Below are 23,121 nucleotides of genomic sequence, written 5' to 3'. Positions count from 1 at the left end.
TAAAGATGCCAGTGAGGATTACAACATGTTCATTGATATACTGGTCCTACTATACCACAAAGTTCCTCCAGAACGCGTATAAAAATTAAAAGAAGCCGAATATCATGGGTGGAAAGTTGGGTGGTCGGTAACGATGAACACAGTCGCCTGTGTTGTGTATCTCTTTCTTCGTCCTTCGTCCTGTTCGCGCTATATATGTCCTGTTCACACTACATATGCAACTGAATTACGCAATTAATAAAAATGAGTGACAAGCTATACCAGCATTTCTTTCGCACGAGATCAGCCGATGACCTTGTCGCATTAAAAAGCATCGCAATAAGCTAACAGAGAAGCTGCAACATGCACGCACAGCATATTACTTAATTTTTTTGCGTATTGAATGCCGGCGACACAATGTACTGTGGTCGAGGTTGAACACACTCTTAAATTGTGGTCATCCGCATAAGCCTTTATCAAATTACAAATTGATGGCAAACAGTGATTATGTATTGAACTAGCACACGCAATTAGACTTTTTTCACAAGTATCGCTCGTACTCGTGCTACGTCCTCTCATGCTTGTAAATATGCATGTCTTCATAATGACCATGCTATATATCTTCAGCCTGTCATGCAGGGTGAAGTTATGTTAGTTATAAAAGGCTTGAACAACGGCAGTAGTTGTGACATTGACTGTTTTTAGGTATGCCCAATTAAATATGCAGGTGACATTATCGCCTCAGTACTCGTTCATATTTTAAACATGTTTGGAATCAGCAATTTTTCCAGTATAAAGGCGGTCTGCCAAAATGACCATTTTCTATAAAAAAAGGAGATAGTAGTGATCTGACAAATTCCCGGCCGGTATCCATTTCGCCAATCTTTTCAAAGATATTTTTTAATAAAATTGCCTTCAAGGATGTCAGAGCTCACTCAAAGAGACAACCTGTTAGCACCACAACAATTTTGTTTTCGTAAAAACACATCTGTTGAGTTAGCATTGCTAGAGCAGGAAGAATGTACATTAACGGCGTTTGAAAACAAAGCTATGGCTGTTGGCATTTTCGTAGACTTTTCAAAGACCTTTGATTTAGCTGATTATACATTTTGCTAGAGAAATTTATTATGGCTTATGAGGTCAGGCATTATCTCTTATCAGATCCTACCTACCCAACAGAATATATGTAGTAAGAACAGATATATTTACTTTTAAGACTAGAACTCTGTTGTTGGTTGGTTGGTTGGTTGGTTTATGGGGTTTAACGTCCCAAAGCGACTAAGGCTATGAGAGACGCCGTAGTGGAGCGCCCCAGGAAAGTATTTTAGGGCCTCTACTTTTTAATCTGTCTTAATCACATCGTAATTATTAACACTCGGGCAAGGTTTATCATCTATGCAGACGACACCAGTGTTTTTCTGCCGGTAATGATAATCATCTTCTTGTAGAACACTGTAACAGTACGATGAAATCCTTAGAGGTATGGTCGGAAGTCAAATCAATGAAGATATTTGAACGTAAAACTAAGACAGTTATATTCAGGCCAAAAAAAAAAAAAAACAAGCATTTACATCAGTATCAGGACATAGCACTAAGCTCACGAAGTATTGAAATAGTCGTGAATTCCAGTTCTCTAAGTGTTATCTTTTTTTTGCGACCTTGTTTTAGGGTAATCATGTTAATTGTGTTCTAAGCAAAATAACTCAAATAACTGGTGTAATAGGCCGTTTAAGGTGTATCCTTTCCACGCGCGTTAAACACTTGTGTAATTCACTTTGCCAGTTAGCATAGGGAAACACAACATCCACCAATCTAGAACATATTCGCCTGATACAGATTATCTCCGACACACATGTAACACTTCCTACACAGCATCAACAATGACCTTCTTTATCGACTGGCTTGGCGCTGAAGGGGAAGAAGAACAGCGACTTCTGGTCGCCCAGGCGGTCGACATGCTCGGCCTATAAATTATGGTCGAATAAAGGTCTTTTACTACTACCAAGAACTCTGGCGTAATTCAAGCTTACAGTCTATACGGGTATCGCTAGAGACACGTGTACAAATTGGAAATGCAAATAAATATTAGCGATCTAAGTAATCTCGTCCAACTACAGAGAAAAGCTCTAAATTATATCACAAGACACTTGAGGCATCATTGCCGACGCCGCGCTCAAACGTGGAAGAGTACCTTAAGAGCACAATACCAACACTTTTAAATTACTATTATTCGATGCGCTTTGCTCTTTTCACATCATCACAGAGGGAACTCCGGCTGATGTACTTTTGAATTACTATTATTCGATGCGCTTTGCTCTTCTCTCATCATCATAGAGGGAACTCCGGTTGATGCATACGATTTCAATGTAATATTCTCTGGCTATGTTAAATCTGTGTCTTTACATCTGTTTCATAAACGCTCTAAGGAATATGCGAGTCAGGTGAGCGATGTATATGAACAGTGCTATATATGTTGGTAATATGTGCTTATGCATGCATGTATGCATACGTGATGATGGCTCTCTGTAGATAGACCCGTCAAGCTGCCCAAAAGGACAGCTTTTTTTTGTGCAGTCCCCCGTCTGTAATTTTTTTCCGGAACGCTAGTACCCCCTATGAACCTTAACATAAGGGGTGATGGTGACGAAAGGGACTAGAAGCAGTTTGTGATGCAGCTTGTGGAAGGGAATGTAAAGGGCAGAGAGTGGGCGAAAGCGTAACAACATGCATTCACGTCGCATGCGCGAAATGCAGGGATCCGCGGGAGCAGGCTTTTCTTGCAAGTACAAACGGCCGGGAATTTGGCTTGCCTGCGGCATCAACACTTGCGAAAGGAGACAGAGCGTCAGCTTCGAAACAAGGTGTTCGACTACAACGAATGTATCAGAAATATTTTAATGAAACTGTAACATTTGAGAACGTCTACGGTAATAACGAGTGCATTGTACGCATGCCTATAAAAAAAAGCCGGAGAAACACGGTCCCACAAGTTCCTAATGATTGACGCATAAGGTGATGCCGTATGCTAGAGTTGTTCCTAGTGATTATTACAGTAATGTGAGAGTGGCCTACAAAACGCTTCGTGAAAGGCTGAAGTTTTGGCTGTTGTACCGTCGGCTGTCGCAGCAGGACAACGTTCCTGAAGGCCGTTCATTCACAACCAACCTTTATACGTGCAAACAACTTTTTAAAACAATTCTGCGCCTGCAATTATCTGGGCCTAGCTCCATGCACCACAAGACATCGCAGTTTTAGCGACAAAAAGGATCGGTTGATACCTCGCCAAGACTCGCATGTTGCCCGCCGGTGGATCTCAGCCAAGGACAAGACAGGCAGGATTTTATCTGACACCGCTTCTCTCTGGGATTGACTTGCGTAAGACGCTCTCGCCTAATCGCATAACCAAATTGTCTCAGTGCGAGAGGCCACACTTTTCGGGGGCGCCCGCAGGCTGTGCCGCTCAAGCAAACGGGACGCGTTAGTTCGGGAAGAGCTGTAACATGAATTATCGTCCACGGAAGTGCGCCAAGGAGACAATTAACCTGAAAAGCGAGTTAGAGAACCGCATATTAGACCTACTTTCGGTATGCTGAGTTAGCGTTGTGGTAAACTCCTTCGTAACTGTTTCACCTGTCAACTTCTTCCGTTATCACTCCAGCCAAATTTATTTATTTATTTTATTTACAGAATACTGCAGGCCCTTCTGGGCCCTAGCAGGAGGGGCAATACAGTGCAAAATGAATATACAAAATAAAACACTGAAAGAAAATTCGAAACACAAAGCAAATAAGTTAGACGGCGTCAATCTTCTATTTCTTCAATTGAGTCAATGTCACATAGTGCTGTTAAAGGTAAAGCATTCCATTCAGTTACGGTGCGGGGGAAGAAAGAGTATTTAAATAGGTTAGTTCTGGCGGTGAATGGAGTTAGTGAATCAGAGTGGCGATGTCTTGTTGGTCGTGGAGCGGAAAATGGCTTGACGTAGGGATCCGGGCACATTGACAACTTGTTATGTTTGAGAAGGAAAAGAAATTTTAATCTGAGTATTTTACGTCTTACCTGCAATGTTTGAATTCGGTTTGCTCGCATTATGGCAGTAGGTGAGTCGGTTGAACGGTATTTTGAAAAGATGAATCGAATGGCCTTGCGCTGGATCATTTCAAGCGCTTGAATGTTAGTTTTAGTAAATGGGTCCCAGACAATGCAAGCGTATTCTAACTTGGGTCTGATTAATGATGAATAGGCTAAAAATTTCAAGTCCGCAGGAGCATTCTTCAGTTTGTGCTTGAGGACACAAAGTTTACGAAACCCTGATGCGCATACGTTACTTATGTGTTTGTTCCAGCTTAGATTATTAGTTATCGTCACGCCAAGATATTTATATTCAGTTACCTCCGAAAGTGGAAATGATGGAAGAGCGTAAGGGTATAAAACGCTGCTTTTTTTCTTGGTTAATCTCATAAATACGGTTTTCTGAGCGTTAAGTTTCATGTCCCACTGGTTGCACCAATCCAGAATATTGTTTAGGTTTAAATTGAGTAATAGTTGATCTTCACGAAATGTAATTACATTAAACAAAACACAGTCATCTGCAAACAGCCGGATTTGAACGGGATGAGTAACTACTTTTACAATGTCATTCACATATATTAAAAATAACAGGGGACCGAGGACACTTCCTTGGGGAACACCAGAAGAGACAGGCAGGCTGTGTGAATTATGGTCGTCAATACTAACAAACTGCTGTCGGTTAGATAAGTAAGCTGAAACCCAGTTAACTATAAAGTTAGGAAGACCAACTTGTTTAAGCTTGTCAATTAATTTAAAATGGGAGACGAGGTCAAATGCTTTACTAAAATCCATGAAAATAATATCAGCCTGGCCGGTTTTATCAAGTACAGATGCGAAACTATGAACAACCGATGTTAGTTGCGTTACAGTAGAATAGCCCTTCCTAAACCCGTGTTGAACGTTAGAAAGGATATTGTTATCGTCAAGAAAACCGATGATGAACTTGGTTATTATGTGTTCTAGTAATTTGCAACAGCTTGAAGTGAGAGAGATGGGACGATAATTTGATATCAGTGCTGCGTCCCCTTTCTTTAGAACAGGAACAACACGTGCAGTTTTCCACTCTGAAGGAATCGCAGCTGATGACAAAGATGCGCGAAAAATAACAACCAGAAACTCGGAAAGCTTTTCGGCATACCGGCGCAAGAAAGCGTTCGGAATTTTATCAGGGCCTGGCGACGCTTTAGTTTTCAGGTTTAGGAGCAATTCAACAATGCCAGGTCTTGATATCGTAACAAAAGGCATAGTACAGGGCATTTCAAAAGGACCGTGTTCACCACTTGCATTAGCAAAGACACTGCGGAAGTAGCGGTTAAATTGCGTAGCAATTTCGTTTTTATCTGTGATAGGCTTGCCGTCGTGCATTATTCGGTCAATAGGTTTTTTCTTTTGACATAAGTGGTTCAAAAATTTTTCAGGTGAAGTTCGAATGAAATTAGGCAGTCTGCATTCAAAGTAATGGCGTTTAGCGGTCCTCACAGCTGCATTAAGGGATAGTTGAAAAGACTGAATAATGGAACGACTGGCGCCTCCACGTTTCAAACGTTTCACTTTTCTTTTCAATTGCAGGACTTCACGTGTGATCCAGGGAGAGGCTTTGCGTGATTTTATTATTTTATTAGGGACAAAGTTTTCAAGGCAGTGAGTGCATAGTGTTTTAAATTTATTCCATAGCTCATCAGCATTACTGCCTCGGAAACTGCTGAGGCAAAAATCTAAATAATCCAACACGCTCTCATCTTTCGCACGCGAGAAGTCCTTTACATAGCAGACTTTGGCCACAGGCTTTTTGCAAACAATATGGACTGGGAAAGAACAATGGACCAAATCATGATCGGAAATTCCCTGCTCAATTGAAACATGGTAGTCACTAATAGATCGGCTTACAAAGATAAGGTCAAGTACAGAAGAAGTACAACCTTGTACACGTGTTGGCTGCCTCACTACTTGCTGCAAGTCATGTCTCAACATAATATTAAATATGTGCTCTTCATGAGCAGCATGATCGGGATTAAGAAAGGGCTTATCCTAGTTAATTGATGGAAGGTTTAAATCACCAATTAATAAGATTCTGTCATGATGAAAATCATTCATGAAATCAGACAGTTCACGTAGAAACTGCGGGGGGGAATTTGGAGCTCTATAAACTGCAATTACTAGAAAGGACCGTCCCCAACAAGAAAGTTTTAACGCGAGGCTTTCATGGTTTTCAATTTGAGTTAGGAAAGAAGTGTCGATGCCATGTTTTACGAGTACGGCAACACCACCTCCTCTGGTAGATCTGTCCCGACGGAACACCCGGTAAAGGGGAGGGAAAGCATCTTCATCATCAATTCCTTCGTGCAACCAAGTCTCTGTGATTACAACAATGTGTGGCTGATACCCTATAATTATGGATTCAAGATGATCGCTTTTATTTACCACGCTGCGCGCATTTATGTTAAGAAGCTTGAGTTCCTTGACAAGCGGTGATGCGAGTCACTCTTTACTCGGCTCATTTCGTATCTTGATTCTGCAATTGTTGGCCTCATCCCACGCGAAAATTTGCCCGTCCATTTTTAGTTTATCATGCACCAGAATAGGCTTCTTGCCTTGATCCCTATCAATTTTTGTACTATCCCATAAAAGTTTTCTTATTCTGAGCGTGTCACGTGAATAGTCATTTTGTACCGAATATTTGGTTCCTTTAAGCTTACGGACATTCCGCATTACTTCTTGTTTTTCATTAAAGTCCTGGAAGAACAATATGACGGGTCGCTTTTTCCCAGCTTTGCCAATACGGTGGATTCTGGCGACTGAGTTGCATGTCACACCAAGCTTCTCTTGAAAAACCTCAGAAATAACTTTCTCCCTAAGGAGAGATTCTGTTTCATCGCTGTCTTCTTCTACCCCAAACACAACTAAGTTGGAACGCATGCTTCTGTCCTCCAAGTCAATAATTTTTTCGCGTAGGAAGGTGACTGTTCTTTCCAGGTTTTCTACACGCGCTGATTGGTCTTTTAATAGATCCAGCTGTTGAGTGAATTCGCACAATATTTTTTCCATCTTTGCGTTATGCGTCCTTAATGCTGCCATTTCGTCTGTCAATTTTTGCTGTCCCAGAATCAGTTGCTTCAACATCTCTTGCGTGCTCATACGGTCAGAGTCTGTCTCGGGGCCAGGATTAAGTTCGACGTCGCCACACAACATCAACTCGCACATCAAGTATACATCACATGCGATACGAATGCACTGCTGGGGGCAAGGCAGTCTTTGTAGGCAAAATAGTTCTGTAGACGAAGCTTTTCAGCACCTGAAAATAGTTAACACACTCGTTTAGTTGGACTTTCAACCCCTTTATAATGATTTTATTGCAGTCACAAGCAAAAAAAGTGCCGAAACATCCGGAAACATGGCTACTTTGCTGGCGTTTCCGCATGGCTTTCAGTGCTGCGTTCCCAGCTTATAAAGTCTTTAGTATATTTGATACAAAACTTCTGGCCAACTTGAGCCTCTCATGTTGAGCTATAAGGCAAGCTGCCTCCTAACGCAGACAGTGGGCGGGTTAAGCAAAGGGGAATGATGGCGGTTGCGCTTGATCTGTAAGCGCATGATCGTCCCGTTCTCCTCGCACAAGCAGATGCTATGCGCGAGTATGCTGGGCATTCTTCATAGAGATGTGCTCGAGCATATTTTACGTGGCGGCCAGCCGAAGAATGAGGCTTCATGAGCGATGGACAAGAGATGATTTAATGGCTGCTGGCTATAGCTCGAGTGCTCTCTCGTCGTCGTGACACTACTCGGGGCCACCGAGCGATCGTGCATGAAAGACACTGACGAAGAAGCGGCCGAAATGGCTTGGGAGGATGGTACAACAGAAATGACAAGGTGGTGACGTGTGGCCGCTGCGATAAAAGAGATGAGCGAGTGAGTCCACGAAGCTTCTGGGCCGCAGGTCGCCAGGAGCCGACGGCCCCTGGACGCGCTGTATGTCATGGCAGGGGAACGCTGTCCCTACATTTAAGCGGCGTCTCGGGTCGGTGGGGTCGATAGGTGTGGTACTTGCGTCGGGTGCAGTTCTTCGTGTCGTGTGCTCGAGGCGGGGGAACAACGGCGAGGTCGGTTCGGCTGTGGAAGGATGGGGCATAGCCGGGCGACGCGGACCAGGAACCCGCAGTCGATGGAAGAAGGCTCCGAAGCATGATGACCAGGTGGATGAGATTAGGGTGATACCCCGCACTTCCACCACATGTAACGTGGCGGCCAGCCAAAGAATGCGGTGTGATGAACGATGGCCAAGAGATTATCAATGGCCGCTGGCCTAGCACGAGCGCTCCGTACCGCGCCACTGCCAGCTTCGTCGTCATCGTGGCATATCGTTTAGGCCGTATCGTACGTAAGCTATACATAGTGGCACATAAATCCAATCTCGAATGTGTTGCCATGTTTGTTATGGACCTGGATTCTATTCTGATCTCGCAATCGCATACCGCGAAAGCGCACAAGAAAAGTCGGAGCTGTCTAATACTGATCCCGAGCTCCGAATGAAGGCTTTTCTCGTACTCTGTATGCTACCATTTCGAAATATTTGACTCCATTAAACACGTATGCCCTCCGTGCTTTGTACCCCTTTGCAACTTCCGTGTCCTGTTTCTTTCCCGTGCCAGCACCATTTGAACAGATAAACGTTCTGTGGGTGAACCGCCTCTGGGCGGAATATGGGCGTCGACGATCGTTTGCCAGTGTTTCCTACTGCAATCAGATTTCTTTTTTTTGTGTGTGTGTGTGAACCAGCACATTTCCGTTACAACAACAGAACAGCATACCGAAAGCCGTTTTTATAACTACAATAGAGGCGAACACCCTACCAAATGTTCAGAAGTTTGCCGTATATTTGCTCTTAAATGTACCTTAATACAAATACCCCATCGTTCGCGGTAACAGACGCGTACGCGTGTATTTAACCAGCCTGTCGGAGAATGAGCTGCATGGCTGACTTCTCAAGGTTAGCCTAACGCTTACACTATCATATGCTCAATAAATATTTTCACAGTAATTTGTGATTTCTCTTTTCATTTTTTGTAGTTTGACAATGAAGCAAACCGTAACACGCTTAAAATCAGGCAAGATACGAACTTCCTTAAATTATTCTCATAGCAGTAATTCTTTCCAACAATTTTTAAACCAATCTCCTGCTTTTGGGCAGAAGGAGATAGAGCTTTAGAAAAGCAGCGTATTTTTAATTTCAGTTATATACCCGCAAATCGGAACAGCCTAAAAAAAGTACAGTGCAGCCGGTTTCGTTGACGAACACAAATCGTCAGATGATTCGTGCACAGTTACTGCACCTTGGACGTGCTTATACGGTACTGATTCAGAGCGTGTAATGCGCCAAGAACTACAGTGCTCATTGTGAGCAATTGAAATGCCGTGATGTGCGTCGAAACATTACGCTGTCCTTTCGCACTTGCTTGTGGTCTCAACAACATTCATTAAAAATTTTCAGGCTTAAATTAGAACCCATTATTTACAGCCCATACTGGTCCGACGGAAACGGAGAGTTAGTTTGCATTTCCTGTAGGATATGACGTAACGGGCACAGTTTTACTGGAGGAAAAAAAACCTTAAGATGCCTGTCGTGACTTAGCCCTCAGACCATTCCTGTCCTTTTCGTCGGTGCTCATACACCTGGCGTGCAAAGCGGCGAGTTGCCGGCTCGATATAACACATCGGAGTAGGTACTCACCTCGGTGCGAAAGCAGCCTGTGGCGTGCAGGGCGGCGATGTCTGTACGTGTCGCGCACTACGGTCACGAACTTTTCGTGAGGGGACCAAGTTTTGTTTTCGGCGGTCGCGCACTGCGAGTTGGCCGGATGCTCCTTCGATCGGCGCTCCCCACTGAAAGGCGCTGTGCAGCTCCTGGTGCTTGTTCCCAGCCTCTCTTCCTCCGTGCTACCGCTGCTGCTGCTGTAGTGTGTTCCAGTTAGTGCCCTCTTTCAGTCGACGGAGCTCACTCAGCGAATCCGAGCTGGGTTCGCAACCGGCGCGCTTTATATACGCCCCGGCTATCGCCTCCGGAGGACGGAAGGGGGAGGAGGAGGGGTGGAGAGAGGAGGAAAAGAAATCGCGCACTGGCGTGGGCGTCCCGGGATCAGAACCGTGGGGCGCTTGGGAGGAGCGCGCGCTCAGCGATGACGTCATGGCAAGCTCCTCGCGGTGATTGGCTGGCGGCGGTGATCGTATACTCTCCTGCGCGACGAAACTCGGTTGGTCTTCAAGCTCTTCGGTCAGCTGGCCCTGAGAGAATTTAGGTGCGAGGCCGCCCTGCTTTTCTCATCGCTCGCAGCAGGAGACGTTGATTTCTCATACGTGTGTGTTTTTCTGTTATTCACACTGTCTGCTGTTGCGAAACGATCCCTACCTTATTCGTTCAGAAATTCCCGTGGTTCTGGCCTAAAAGTAGCTTATTAACAAAGCGATGAGTTATTACTCTCTGGGAAATACGCGCTGGATCGCAATCATGAAAATCACGTCACAGCGGTCGCTATTTCAGTACGATCTGTATATAGTAGCAGCATTTTTTTAACCCGGATTATAAAAATAGAAAAGTTCGCTTGGAAGACATCGTGTGATCATGAAGAGGAACTTAATCTTGTACTAGAAATCTACAAAGGAGATTTCAGACTGTGACGCGAAAAATGGCGCAGCATCGCAGTTTCCTTTGGAAACGACAAAATGTGACATTAACAAAACCTTATTATATATCATAAGCATACATTCACTTCACCCTGCACAGATAGCATGTGGCTCAAGCGGCACAGAGGCTGATATGAGAGATTAACATAATAACAAATAATTGTGGCCAACACTCATCAACAATACAGAACGTTCACAATAGCAAACGTGCTATCAGATAAAATTTAAACACAAACATGAGGACCAAAAAAAAAGGGAACAACGCAAGAAAGCATTGATTTTGTGAAAAATGTGATTAAAATAGATATAGAATAAATAATCTTTCCATCATCATCACTGACTACGCACACTGCAAGGCAAAGGAATCTAACATATCTGTTCAATTAACCCTGCCCTGGGCCAGCTGCGGCCACCCTATCCCCGCCAACTTCTTAATCCCATCCACCCACCAACTTTCTACAGACCCCTGCTACGCTTGCCTTCCGTTAGAATGCAGTCTGTTACCCTTAAAGACCATCGATTATCTTTCCTTCGCATTGCGTGCCCTGCCAAAATCCATTTCTTCCTCTCGATTTAAACTAGGATCTCATTAACCCACGTTTGTTCCCTGACCCACTCTGCCCTCTTCCTGTCTTTACGGTTACCAATATCAGTTTCCTTCCCATAGCCTCGCTGTGCTGTCTAATACAAGTTGAACCCTTTTTGTTAGCCTGCATGTTTCTGTGTCCGCGGGTGAGTACCCGTAAGATACAGCTGTTGTACACTTGTATATTGGGGGCTACTTGTAAACTGCCATTCATGATCTCAGAGAACCTGCCATATATGCGCTGCACCTCATTCTTATTTTCCAGTTATTGTACTCTCGTGTTCTGGATCTGCGGTTACTACCTGCCCTCAGTAGACGTATTCCCTTTCCAACTCCCAGCACCCAGCTGCCAATCGTAAACTGCTGTTCCCTTCCGTGACTGTCGAATATTACCTTGGTTTTCTGCACATTAATTTTTAGACCCACCCTTGTCCTCTGCCTGTCTAACTCATTGGTCATACTGCGCAGTTTGTCCCTGAGTGACTCAGAAAGACAATGTCGTCAACGAATCGCAGATTGCCAAGGTATTCTCTGTTAATTCTTCTCCTAGCTGTTCCAATCTATGTGTCTGAGCATCTCCTGTAAACATACGGTAAACTTCACTGCAGAGATCGTCCCTCAGCGTGCTGTATTGGGCGAGTTGGAAGTAGTAGTTCTTGCAGAACAGCGCGAAACAAAGGACCAACGAATGAGAAGACACGGGCGCTGTCTAAGAGCGCCCTTGTCGTCTTCACTTGCGTTGGTGATTTGTTCATTTTGCGCTTGTCTTCAAGAAGGTCGTGTGTCCCTGCCCGACAATTTTCCTTATTGGAATCTCATTGCACTCTTTACGTAGGACAATGGTAGCTGTGCAGCCGTTACAGATACCTTCCAGTACTTTACGTAAGGCTATTTTACACTCCGATTCAGTAATGTCTGCGTTACTACTGAATTTTTGGCTGAGTCAAATGTTTTCCCGTAATGTATGAAAGCTATATGAAGGGTTGGTTATACTCTGTGCATTTCTCTCACCTGATTGAGAGCGGGACTGAGGTCAATTGCCAAGCAGCCTTTACGAAAGCCTGACTGGTAATTTGGTTGTTTTAATTCTAAGGGCAATTGTGCTGATCAATGATTACCTCAGTGGATATCTTTCAAGCAACGCACAGAAAGCTTCATGATAGCCCTGCGCTTCTTCAAGAACACTTTTGAACATAGGTGATGACTGCCCTTCACAAGTGATAGTGAACTAAATATTTCTGTTTTATTTCGCGTATCATTTCTCCGTGGTAGCATAGGGCTATCTCTCAACAGCAGTGAAGTGAGAGAGAAAAATATTAGTGTCATTTCCTGCGATGAAATTACAGCAAACTCTGCGCACAAATACTTCAATGTCAGCGGTAAACTACCCTTTTGGTGTCAGCTGAATTTTAGTTCGCAGATAGAATTAATTTATGGATCATGAATACCTTCTTCAGCAAACGAGAAAACAGGAAGTGGACGTGAACGAGCCCCAATGGTGAGACTAAAAATGAAACAGACTTCATACTGTGCACTCACCCTGGCACCGTAGAGGATGTGGAGGTCCTCGGAAAGGTCCGCTGTAGCGACCAAAGAACGGTAAGGTCTCGTACTAGCTTAGATTTGAAGAGGGAACGGAGGAAATTAGTGAATCGTAAGCCCATTAACGAGTTAGCGGTAAGAAGAAAAATAGAGGAATTCAGGGTTTCGGTGCAGAACAGATATTCCGCTTTATCTGAGGATGACGACCGTAATGTTGAAACAATGAACGATACGCTCACAGCTGTCGTTGCGGACTGCGCCGTATAAGTAGGCGGTAGGATGGTTCGACAGGATACCGGCAAACTATCTCAGGAGACGAAAGGTCTAATTAAAAAACGCCAAAGTATGAGGGCGTCTAACTCCACAGACAAAAAAGAAGTAGCAGAGCTATCAGCGATAGTAATTAAGAGCAAGGCAGTCGACATAAGGAACTTTAATATGGAGAGAATCGAGCAAGCTCTAAAGAACAGAGGTAGCCTAAAAGCGGTGAATACGAAACTAGGCATATGTAGAAACCAGATGTATGTGTTAAGAGACAAAGACGGCAATGTCGTTAGCAAAATGGATAAGATAGTTAAAATAGCCGAAGAGTTCTACACAAATCTATAGACCTCCTCCATGTTTGCAAACAAGCGAGGTGGCGCTGCAGTCGCGAACGGGCTCGCGGTAGGCAAGAGGCCAGGGAGTGGCGTCGAGTTGAGGTGGTGCAGCGCCGGTTTTCAAGGCTTGTATGCGCGTTTTGAGTTTCTGAGAATCATAACAACGGTTGATGCTTTCAACTTAGTATTCCTCGAAGTACACGGGCTCGCGTTGGCCATGTACGGCGTATTTCGACACAGTGTGTATTGTATTATGTCTAGAAAGCGCTGCAGTTGGTTTCTACCCCACGCATTCTACAAAATGATAAGTTTTTGACACTGAACTAGCAAGAATGATTTTACCTCGGGACAGTGCTGAGGGAAGCACTGGCGTTTTTTCGGCAGAGCCGACGTGCGCTCACCGTCTCCCGATCTCATCTGTCTCGCGTAGCCGCTCTTTTTAGCCGTCAGATCAGGCACCACCCTTCTTCTCCCCTTCTTAAACTGGTCGATTTGGTGAAAAGTTTGGATTCCTGAAATTATATTTCTTCCAGCCCTGGGTCTTCTGTTTGGTTACTAAAAATTATAGCAAAATATTCAGTAGAAATTCATATAATTGGTTTGGCTTTGGTTTTGGTTTATGGGGTTTAATGTCCCAAAGCGACTGAGGCTATGAGAGACGCCGTAGTGAAGGGCTCCGGAAATTTCGACCACCTGGGGTTCTGTAACGTGCACTGACATCGCACAGTACACGGGCCTCTAGAATTTCTCCTCCAAAGAAATTCCAGCCGCCGTGGCCGGGATCATAAAATTACGGTTTTTAGATCTGTGGTCGTCAAAAATTGTGAGGTAATGGCGTTTCTGATGGTCCTGACACGTCGCGAATCCTGCAGGTTTCCGACGACGGAGCACCACAATGGTAGTATCACTACGCAGAAGAGGGATCAGAGGTTTCGTTGATTTCAGTGCGGCATTTCTTTGACCAAAGCGAAAGCGAAGAGGCCATAAACGAGGGAAAAAAACTTAAAGGTTTGTTTTGTGATCTACCACATTTTCTGATTGGCATCACTCACCCCTTCGTAAATTTGTAACGAATGGAAATAGAATGTTTCTATTTGTCGCGAACGATTCCAGAGAAATTGAGGAGTGCAATAAATGTCTCGACTTTTTTTTGCTACAGGAGCAGTAGTATGGTAGTCATTTTTGATAAGAAAGGTACTGCGAATCTAAAAAAAAGAAGTAATATATACCGCCATCATAGAGAATAGGGCGTTGGCAACGTGCTAGCATAAAAAATTTCCGCATTTTATACTTAATTATTCAAGACCCGTGGTGACTTGACGAGGGTGTTATTACCAGGTATAGCTGAAAATAAAACGCATTGCTGAAATTAGCAGAGCAATTTCATATTTGCACCAAATTTGGTTACATATCTCAAGCATCAATAAAGAAAACACTTTTCATTGCCTCATCCCCTGTCAATCTCGCTACGTGCCTCTGTTGGTAGCCCGCCTGCGGTTGCTTCTTTCCAAACAGCCTTCGCGATCATGTACTACTTCATGAAGAAGCTTATGACACATGCATGATGCAATGAAAGTAAGCTGTTTTAAAGCAAGCCAACGCGACCGCGCAAGATTGTCACATCTTACCAGACTTTTCTACTGCAATGAAATAATTATGTCGTTCATGTTAAAAAAGATTTTGAAGTATATATTAAATGCCCTAAAATGCGTCATTACACGTTCGTATAATTTCTGCACACGTTACAACATGCTGTGCTATCAACAAAATAACGCACTCCTCGGTGGAGAGTGACCCTGCCGGCGCCCGTGCACACCAGCTCAGGGTGATAAATACGTTCGCAGCTACATACATGCTTTCTCTTTTCCTTGCGCAATTTTAAGCGTACCATGCGGTTGTTCAGGTGAATGAGCGCGGCAATTTCCGTGCTATGAAGTACGTTGACTGGTAGCGCCGGTCTACACCCAGACTTCGCGCTTTTACTACCGAGGCTCATTTCCTAATGCGGCATTTATTTCCGAGAAACCTATTAAAGCTAATCTAATTTTTCGTTTTATGATACTACGCGGATCCAACAGCGACGTAGCTGGTCAGTACATGCTGCTTCTGCGGTGCGCAGCCACGATATGCAGCCGCCGGTAGCTGCAGCAGCTGCGGTAGGCACGGCCAGGCGGAACCTGTTTTGCCTACCACGCGAAAGTCGCTACTGACATCAGCGCCACCGCATCTCCGTGACGTCGCGGGGTGAAGGAGGTCTATACAGTAGCCAACGCAGTCAGAACGTTAATGAGAGAGGCAGTCGAGCACAGCAATGGAACATACCACCAGTAACGAAGGAGGAAGTAAAGAAAGTCTTAGGAGCAATGGAAAGGTGAAAACAGCTGTTCAGGGTCAGGTAACAGTGGATTTGTTGAAGGACGGAGGGGAGACTATGCTAGAAAAACTAGCCACCCTGTATATGCAGTGCCTTGTGACCTCGAGCGTACCAGAAGCTTGGAAGAATGCTAACATTGTCTTAATTCATAAGAAAGGAGACGTCAAGGACTTGCAAAATTACAGTCCGATCAGCTTACTGTCCGTTAACTACAAAGTATTTACTAAGGTAATCGCTAATAGAGTAAGGACAACCTTAGACTTCAATCAACCAAATAATCAGGCAGGCTTTCGTAAAGGACACTCGACAATAGATCATGTTCACACTATCAGTGACGTGATAGAGAAATGCGCAGAATATAACCGACCCCTAGATATAGCCTTCATTGATTACGTGAAAGCATTTTACTCTGAGGAAACCTCAGCTGTCATGCAGGCATTGCAGAATCAGGGTGTAGAAGAGTGTTCTGGGCAAATATTGGGAGGTATCTATAACGACTGCACAGCTACTGGAATCTTATAAAGTCAGCAATAAAATTCCAATGAGGAAGTGTTTCAGGAAAGGATACACGACCGCGCCAATGCTACTCACCGCCGGTTTACACGAGGTATTCCGAGGCCTGAATTGAGAACAGTTGAGGCTAAGAGTTAATGGAGAGTGCATAAGTAATCTGCGGTTCACTGATGACATTGCCTTTCTATGTGACTAGGAACATGAACTGCAAAGCATCACCAATGGGTTAGACAGGCAGAGCAGAACGGTGAACCTAAAATTATCACGTAGAAAACCAAAGTAATGTTCAACCGTCTAGCAAGGGAACAGCAGTTCACAATTGGTAGCGAGGTGCTGGAAGTAGTTAGAGAATATGTCTACTTAGGGCAGCTAATGACTGCTGATCCGGATCATGAGAGGGAAATAACTAAAAGAATAAGAATGGGGTAGAACGCATGTGGCACGTTCTCTCAGATCATGAATGGCAGTTTACCAATATCCCTCAAAAGAAACTATACAACACTTGTATCTTACCGGTACTCACCTATGGGGCAGAAACGTGGAGGCTTACGAAGAGGGTTCAGCTTAACGGCAACGCATCGAGCTATGGAAAGAAGAATGATAGGAGTAACGTTAGGAGACTGGAAGCGGGAAGAGTGGGTGAGGAAACAAACGCGGGTTAATGACATCCCAGTCGAAATCAAGAGGAAGAAATGGGCTTGAGCAGGGCATGCAATGTGAAGGCAAGATAACCGTTGGTCCTTAAGTGTAACGGAGTGTATTTCAAGAGACGGCATGCGTAGGGCAGAAAGTTAAGTGGGCGGATGAGATTAAGAAGTTTGCAGGGATACGGTGGTCGCAACTGGGAAAGCAGAGGGTTAATGGAGAGACATTGGAGAGGCCTATGACCTGCAGTGGACGTAGTCAGGCTGATGATGATTATGATGATGAAAGAAGCTTTTCTGCTCGCTTTGTAAGCGACAGTGCACCGATTGAACCTGAACACAGTTGATACTTTTCCTAAGCGACTGCTATTTCGTTTACCCAAAAAATGTATACCGCCGCGGTGGCTCAGTGGTTATGGTGCTCGGCTGCTGACCCGAAAGACGCGGGTTCGATCCCGGCCGCGGCGACTGAATTTCTTTGGAGGAGAAATTCTAGAGGCCCGTGTACTGTGCGATGTCAGTGCACGTTAAAGAACCCCAGGTGGTCGAAATTTCCGGAGCCCTTCACTATGGCGTCTATCATAGCCTTAGACGCTTTGGGACGAACCAAACCAACCAAAAAAGGTATGCCATTAAGAAACTATATAGCAATAGGCCCATCATCTCAGTACACAACACAGGCTGATAGCACGGCTGTTTACACAACAACACCGCTATGCACTAATAGAAACTGGGCCAACTGCGGACGACTGAAAGACGCAACACACGTGGTTAGTTTGTAGCTGACGTTTTCAGTTATCGCAATGATTTAAAAGAGCCGAAGGTTCAATAACCGAAAATTTTTCTCCCTCTACTCGAGTTGCACGAAGAAAACTCACCAAATTTGGAATCGGCCACCCAGGATCGCCAAAAATTCGCCTCCGCTGCAACAAGCTATTTTTAAATGGAAAATTTCGACGTGCAATGCATCCAACGATAGCACCCGTGAAATCGAGCTGGCAGATGAGCGCGAGACCCAAGCTGCCGATACATCGCCGCATACAGATTCCTAGGAGCGTGGGAGAGGCAGTGGTCATAAAACACCGTCGAGCGTATGGATTTTGTGCACTAACTTCAGAAGTATCTTAAATAATTTACAATCGACACCTGCTGTGTGCAAATCATTCTATTTGCTGAATGTTGGCTGTCATCGCAAATTCATGATACCGATGTGTTTCACAACGCACATCACTTCGCCAAGATATATCGCACTGGCCGAAATAATTGACTTAGAAGCGGTGTTCTCGCTGTCTCGAAAAACATTCCGTCACCATACGTCCGCACCAATTGCGTTTTGGAAATTGTCTAGGCATCAGTTACTCTCGGCCATCGGAAAATAATATTCGGCGTACACTATCGCCCTCCTTCTTCTCCACGTTTGTTCGTTGGCGACCTTCATGGCGAATATAGTAAACTCCTGGTTTAGTTTACTTCCTTGTTTTCACATGGTGATTTCAACTTTTCTGTACCCAGCCTGCTTGCCTGGCTCTGTTTCTTTGTCAAGCCAGCCATTTTCTAGTCATTTTTATACTCCACTGATCACTGTTTGCTCACTTTCGATATTAACACTGTCCTTCATCTACAAGAAGTAAAAAAAAGACACTTTATTAGAATAGAACAGATTTCTATGCAGTCAACAACAAATTATCAGTACTTGCTGAAAACTTCATAAATTTTGAGGGTAGGTATGCTCGAACTAGCTGTAATTAGCTTACGTTCATAGTTCACGAACTAACTTATGAATGCATTCCAAGCCGCATCATCACTTTTAATCCTCAAGCCCCGAGGTACAGCGCCCATATAAGACGCCTATCAAACAGAAAAAAGCGTCTATATCGCATCGCTAAACTTTCAACAAGTAACACCCATTGGGAAGCTGCTAGTGCTCACGTGAGTGCAACTAAACAAGCAAAAGAAAATTTATTTTCTGATATACGTACTAACTTCCAACATCAAAAATTTTTGCGCACCAACCCACCTACTGACGAATCCATAACTTCTCTCACACGTCAGGGGAACATGTTCCTCCTATACATTCATGTGCCTCGGCTCTGAACGAAACTTTTGTTCAAACACTTGTCGCGTTCATCAAACAGAAACCTACCTGCTGCACATCAGTATAATAACCTAATTATGTCTCCAATATTTTTAGATCTCTCTGGCATTATTAATCTCATTAAAGCTTTTACATTTCATTTGTCGCCCGGTTTTGACTGCCTTAATGGCAAATTTTTAAAGACCAGAATCACCTGCAGCTCTCCAATAATCACAAATTTTTCAACAAACACTCGGTAGTTCCAAAATCGGGAATATGGTTCCATTATTCAAATATGGCAATAGAACTTCGCCTATGAATTATCGCCGCTTCTCGATTACCAGTACTTGCTGTAAACTATTGTAACGGCATACGACCTTCGCAACCAAGAGCGCGCTGCGCTATACCGCTATACAAATAAAGAAGAGGCGCGGGGCGAGCGCGAGGGGAGAGCGCGCGGCGCTAGCGCGTGAGGTAGAGAACAAAGGTAAATCGCCGCGGCCGGTTGTGTCTGAGTCTCCTGTGTCTGAGTCTCTGTGCCTTTCTCTGCGCGGGCCCGCCGTCCCGTAACATTTGGTGGCAGCGGTGGGATCATGCCGCTCACCCGCTCCCAGAATCAAGTCCCCGACGTGCCAGTCGACAGGACTCCGCCACCAGCCGACGGCGCCGACGACGCCGCGGCCGGCATCGCTACACCTGGGCGCTCGGAGGGGCTCGGTTCTCCGCAGCGGCTGGACGCCGGTATTGAGCGCCTCCTCGATATTTTTACTCAGCGTATGGACGCATGGGAGGCCCGTCTGACTGCCCAGGCTGGGGAGATGGAGGCGATCCGGCGCGACTTCCGTCGCCTTCTGCCAGTCGAGCCGAACACGGGTCCGGTGCCTCTGGACGTCCCCGCCACCGCTGTACCCAGCTCTGCCGTCGCTGTACCTGCGGTCGTAGCCGCCAACAGCGTGCTCGGCGCGGGCGCATCATTGGACGTCGTGGAGTTGCCCACGTTCGACGGCACCATTTCGTGGGATGCTTACCGCATCCAGCTGGACAGTATTGCGGCGGCGAGAGGCTGGGACGAGCAGATGAAGGCACGGATGCTCGTCGCCAAACTGAGAGGCCGCGCGACTGAGCTGCTGCAGAACGTGCCGCCTGACCAGCTGGGCTCTTATACTGTCCTGGCGGGCCTCCTCGCCGACCACTACAGTGCCTCAGGTCACCCCCGTGTGCAGTACCACCGCCTGCGAGTCCGCCGTCAAGAGCCCGGGGAGACATACCAGGACCTCGCCGCCGCCATTGAACGCCTGGCTCTGCAGTCGTTGCCGGGGGCGCCTCAGAACGCCGTGGCCCTGGTCGGCACCGAGGCATTCGTCGACGCCATCCGACTCCCTGAGGTGCAGCGCTTGGTCCGCTCTGGGCGTCCTGAGTCCGTCCGCGCCGCCATGGCGCTCGCCGTCGAGGTGGAATCGACTTTGCTGGCCACGCGGGGGTCGCCACCGTCTTCCGAGCACAGCGTCCCGGTGCAGGCTCCTCGGTTCTCAGTCCCCACAGCAGCCTCTACCCAACACAGGCGTAATGACACCCGCACGACCTGCTTCCGCTGCGGCCTGAGGGGACACTACGCGAGGGACTGTGCTGGCCCTCCGACGTCGGAAAACGATTCGGTGGAACGGTGCCCCCGGATAAAGTCCGTCCCCGCACTCCTTAGTTCGCCGCGTCCCCTTCTTTCGTCGGCTTCGATGACAACGGAAGCTCCCTACGTGCTCGTTGACGTCGCCCTGCTTGATCGGCACGTAGCGGCCTTGGTCGACACTGGAGCGGCTGTTAATGTGCTCGACAAATCGCTTATTGTCAACGCGCCCCACCTGCTTCTTCCAGCCGCCAAAACCCGGCTCGTAGCTTTTAACGGCGCCCCGGTGGAGCAAGTCGGACGTGTTACCGTCAACGTGACAGCACTCGGAAAGACCATCTCCACCGAGTTTGTTGTCGCGGACAGCCCTATTTGGCCAGTGGTCCTCGGGTGCGGGTGGTGCCAGCAAGCCGGAGTCGTTCTCAATTTTACCACCACAGAACCACGTGCGAGCCAAACTCTGTGTGGGCCGGGTTGGCTTAGCTGGATTTCCAGCGTCGGTGTCACCCTGTGGCAGTCCCTGGTGTCGGCGATCAAGCGTGCTTCAGGATCTGTGCGCTACCCCGGAACGGAGTGGCCACGTCGAGTCAAGCCAGTCGACGTCACTACCGTGACCGTGGCGACCGCCGTGACTCTGCCACCGGGTGCGGCAACTTGGGTGCATGCCAAGTCTGACAATCCGATCACAGCGGATGTGATTTTCGAACCTACCCGGTGTTCGGCTCCGGCCCGAGAGATGACCTCCCCTCGAAGCCTTCTGTCGGTGCTCAATGAAGAGGCCCACGTGTTAATGCTTAATATCAGCCGCGCACCGCTCGTGCTGACTCCCGGCACGCAATTGGGTGCAGCGTCAGTCTTGGACTCAGCATCACCGGTTGCGTCTTTGCAGCATGAAAAACCATCTCACCACACTCCAGCGCCGGCGGTCCTATCATGGGACGCATTTAACTTTAGGCCCACCCTGACCTGCGCGGAGCTCGCCTCTCTGAAGGCCTTGCTGCTCGAGCATCGCAGTTGCCTTGCTCTAAGCGCCAGTGAACTCGGGTGCACTTCCTGGGCCCAACACCGGATAAACACCGAAAACCGTGGGCCTATTCATCACCAACCTCGCCGTGTCGCGCCAGCTGAACGGAGAGTCATCCAGCAGCACGTATGCGACATGCTTGACCAAGGAATCATCGCCCCTTCTTGTAGCCCTTGGTCCTCCCCTGTCGTCCTTGTGCGCAAGAAGGATGGAACACTCCGCTTCTGCGTAGATTACCGCAAGTTGAACGCTATCACTCGTCTCGACGTGCACCCGCTGCCCCGCCTCGACGATGCACTTGACCGCCTGAAGGGGGCCCGTTATTTTTCCACCCTAGATCTGCTCTCGGGCTACTGGCAGGTGCCTGTTCATCCCGATGATGTGGAAAAGACAGCATTCGTGACTCCCGACGGCCTCTACCAATTCAACCGTATGCCGTTCGGTCTCTCAAATGCTCCAGCCACCTTTCAGCGCCTCATGGACCGCGTCTTATGAAGTGGACTATGGCGCTGGTCTACCTGGATGACGTCATTGTCTATGCGGCCACGTTTGATGAACACCAAAGGCGACTCAAACTCGTCCTCGAAGCCCTTACCTCTGCTGGGCTTCGCTTAAAACCAAAGAAATGTTTCTTCGGTTTCGCAGAGGTCACGTACTTGGGTCACGTTGTGAGCCGGCATGGCATCCGTCCCGACCCGGAGAAGCTAAAAGCGCTTACGGCTTACGAAGCTCCCACCACTGCCAAGGAGCTCAAAAGTTTCCTCGGATTTGCTTCATACTTCCGTCGTTTTATACCCAACTTTGCCAAGCGAAGCGCTCCGTTGACCGCCCTACTGAAGAAGAATGCAGCGTGGAGTTGGACACCGGCACAACAGCTCGCGTTCCTTGACGTCAAGCACGCGCTCCTCGAGCCTCCTACGTTGGCCCATTACAACGAATCGGCCCCCATCGTCCTCCACACGGATGCCAGCCAAGATGGGCTCGGGGCTGTCCTTCTGCAGGAAGACGAGTCTGGTGACCATAAAGTCCTAGCTTATGCCAGCCGCCAGCTTTCCGACGTTGAGCGCCGCCGCCACTCTTCAGAACTCGAGTGCCTCGCCGTTGTCTGGGCCGTCGAGAAGTTCCGTCCCTATTTGTACGGCCGTCACTTTACCATCGTCACGGACAATAGCGCTCTGACTTGGCTGCAGTCTGCCAAACACTTAAATGCCAAGATTGCACGCTGGTCCCTGCAACTTCAAGAGTATGATTTCACCATAGTGCATCGGCGCGGCTCTGCACATCAGGATGCCGATTTCCTTTCTCGCCACCCTTGTTCCGTGACAGCTTTGACGGACCTCAGGACTGCGCAAGTGCAAGATCCCGACGTTGCTGCCATAATCCACTCCCTTGGCACCGCCGTCGGCGCAGGTCTCTGCA

General features: G+C 46.8%; 1 protein-coding gene across 2 annotated transcripts in view; it reads right to left on the bottom strand.

The window, feature by feature from the left end:
* Positions 1–23,121, bottom strand: part of LOC149371692 (uncharacterized) — a 137,689-nt gene that overhangs the window by 83,001 nt on the left and 31,567 nt on the right. Inside the window, exon 1 of one of the 2 annotated variants that reach the window (XM_089565932.1) lies at positions 9,776–10,033. The exons of the other annotated variant lie outside the window; for it this stretch is intronic. The gene's annotated coding sequence lies outside the window, so the exon portion shown is untranslated. Of the gene's footprint in view, positions 1–9,775; positions 10,034–23,121 lie in introns of those variants that run through there. 2 annotated transcript variants of the gene reach the window in all.

Source organism: Amblyomma mixtum, chromosome 1, assembly GCF_055824585.1.
Source record: "Amblyomma mixtum isolate Tamu chromosome 1, ASM5582458v1, whole genome shotgun sequence".
Lineage (NCBI taxonomy): Eukaryota > Metazoa > Arthropoda > Arachnida > Ixodida > Ixodidae > Amblyomma > Amblyomma mixtum.
The sequence above is the reverse complement of the archived record's forward strand: the minus strand, read 5'-3'. Positions and strand labels throughout refer to the sequence as shown.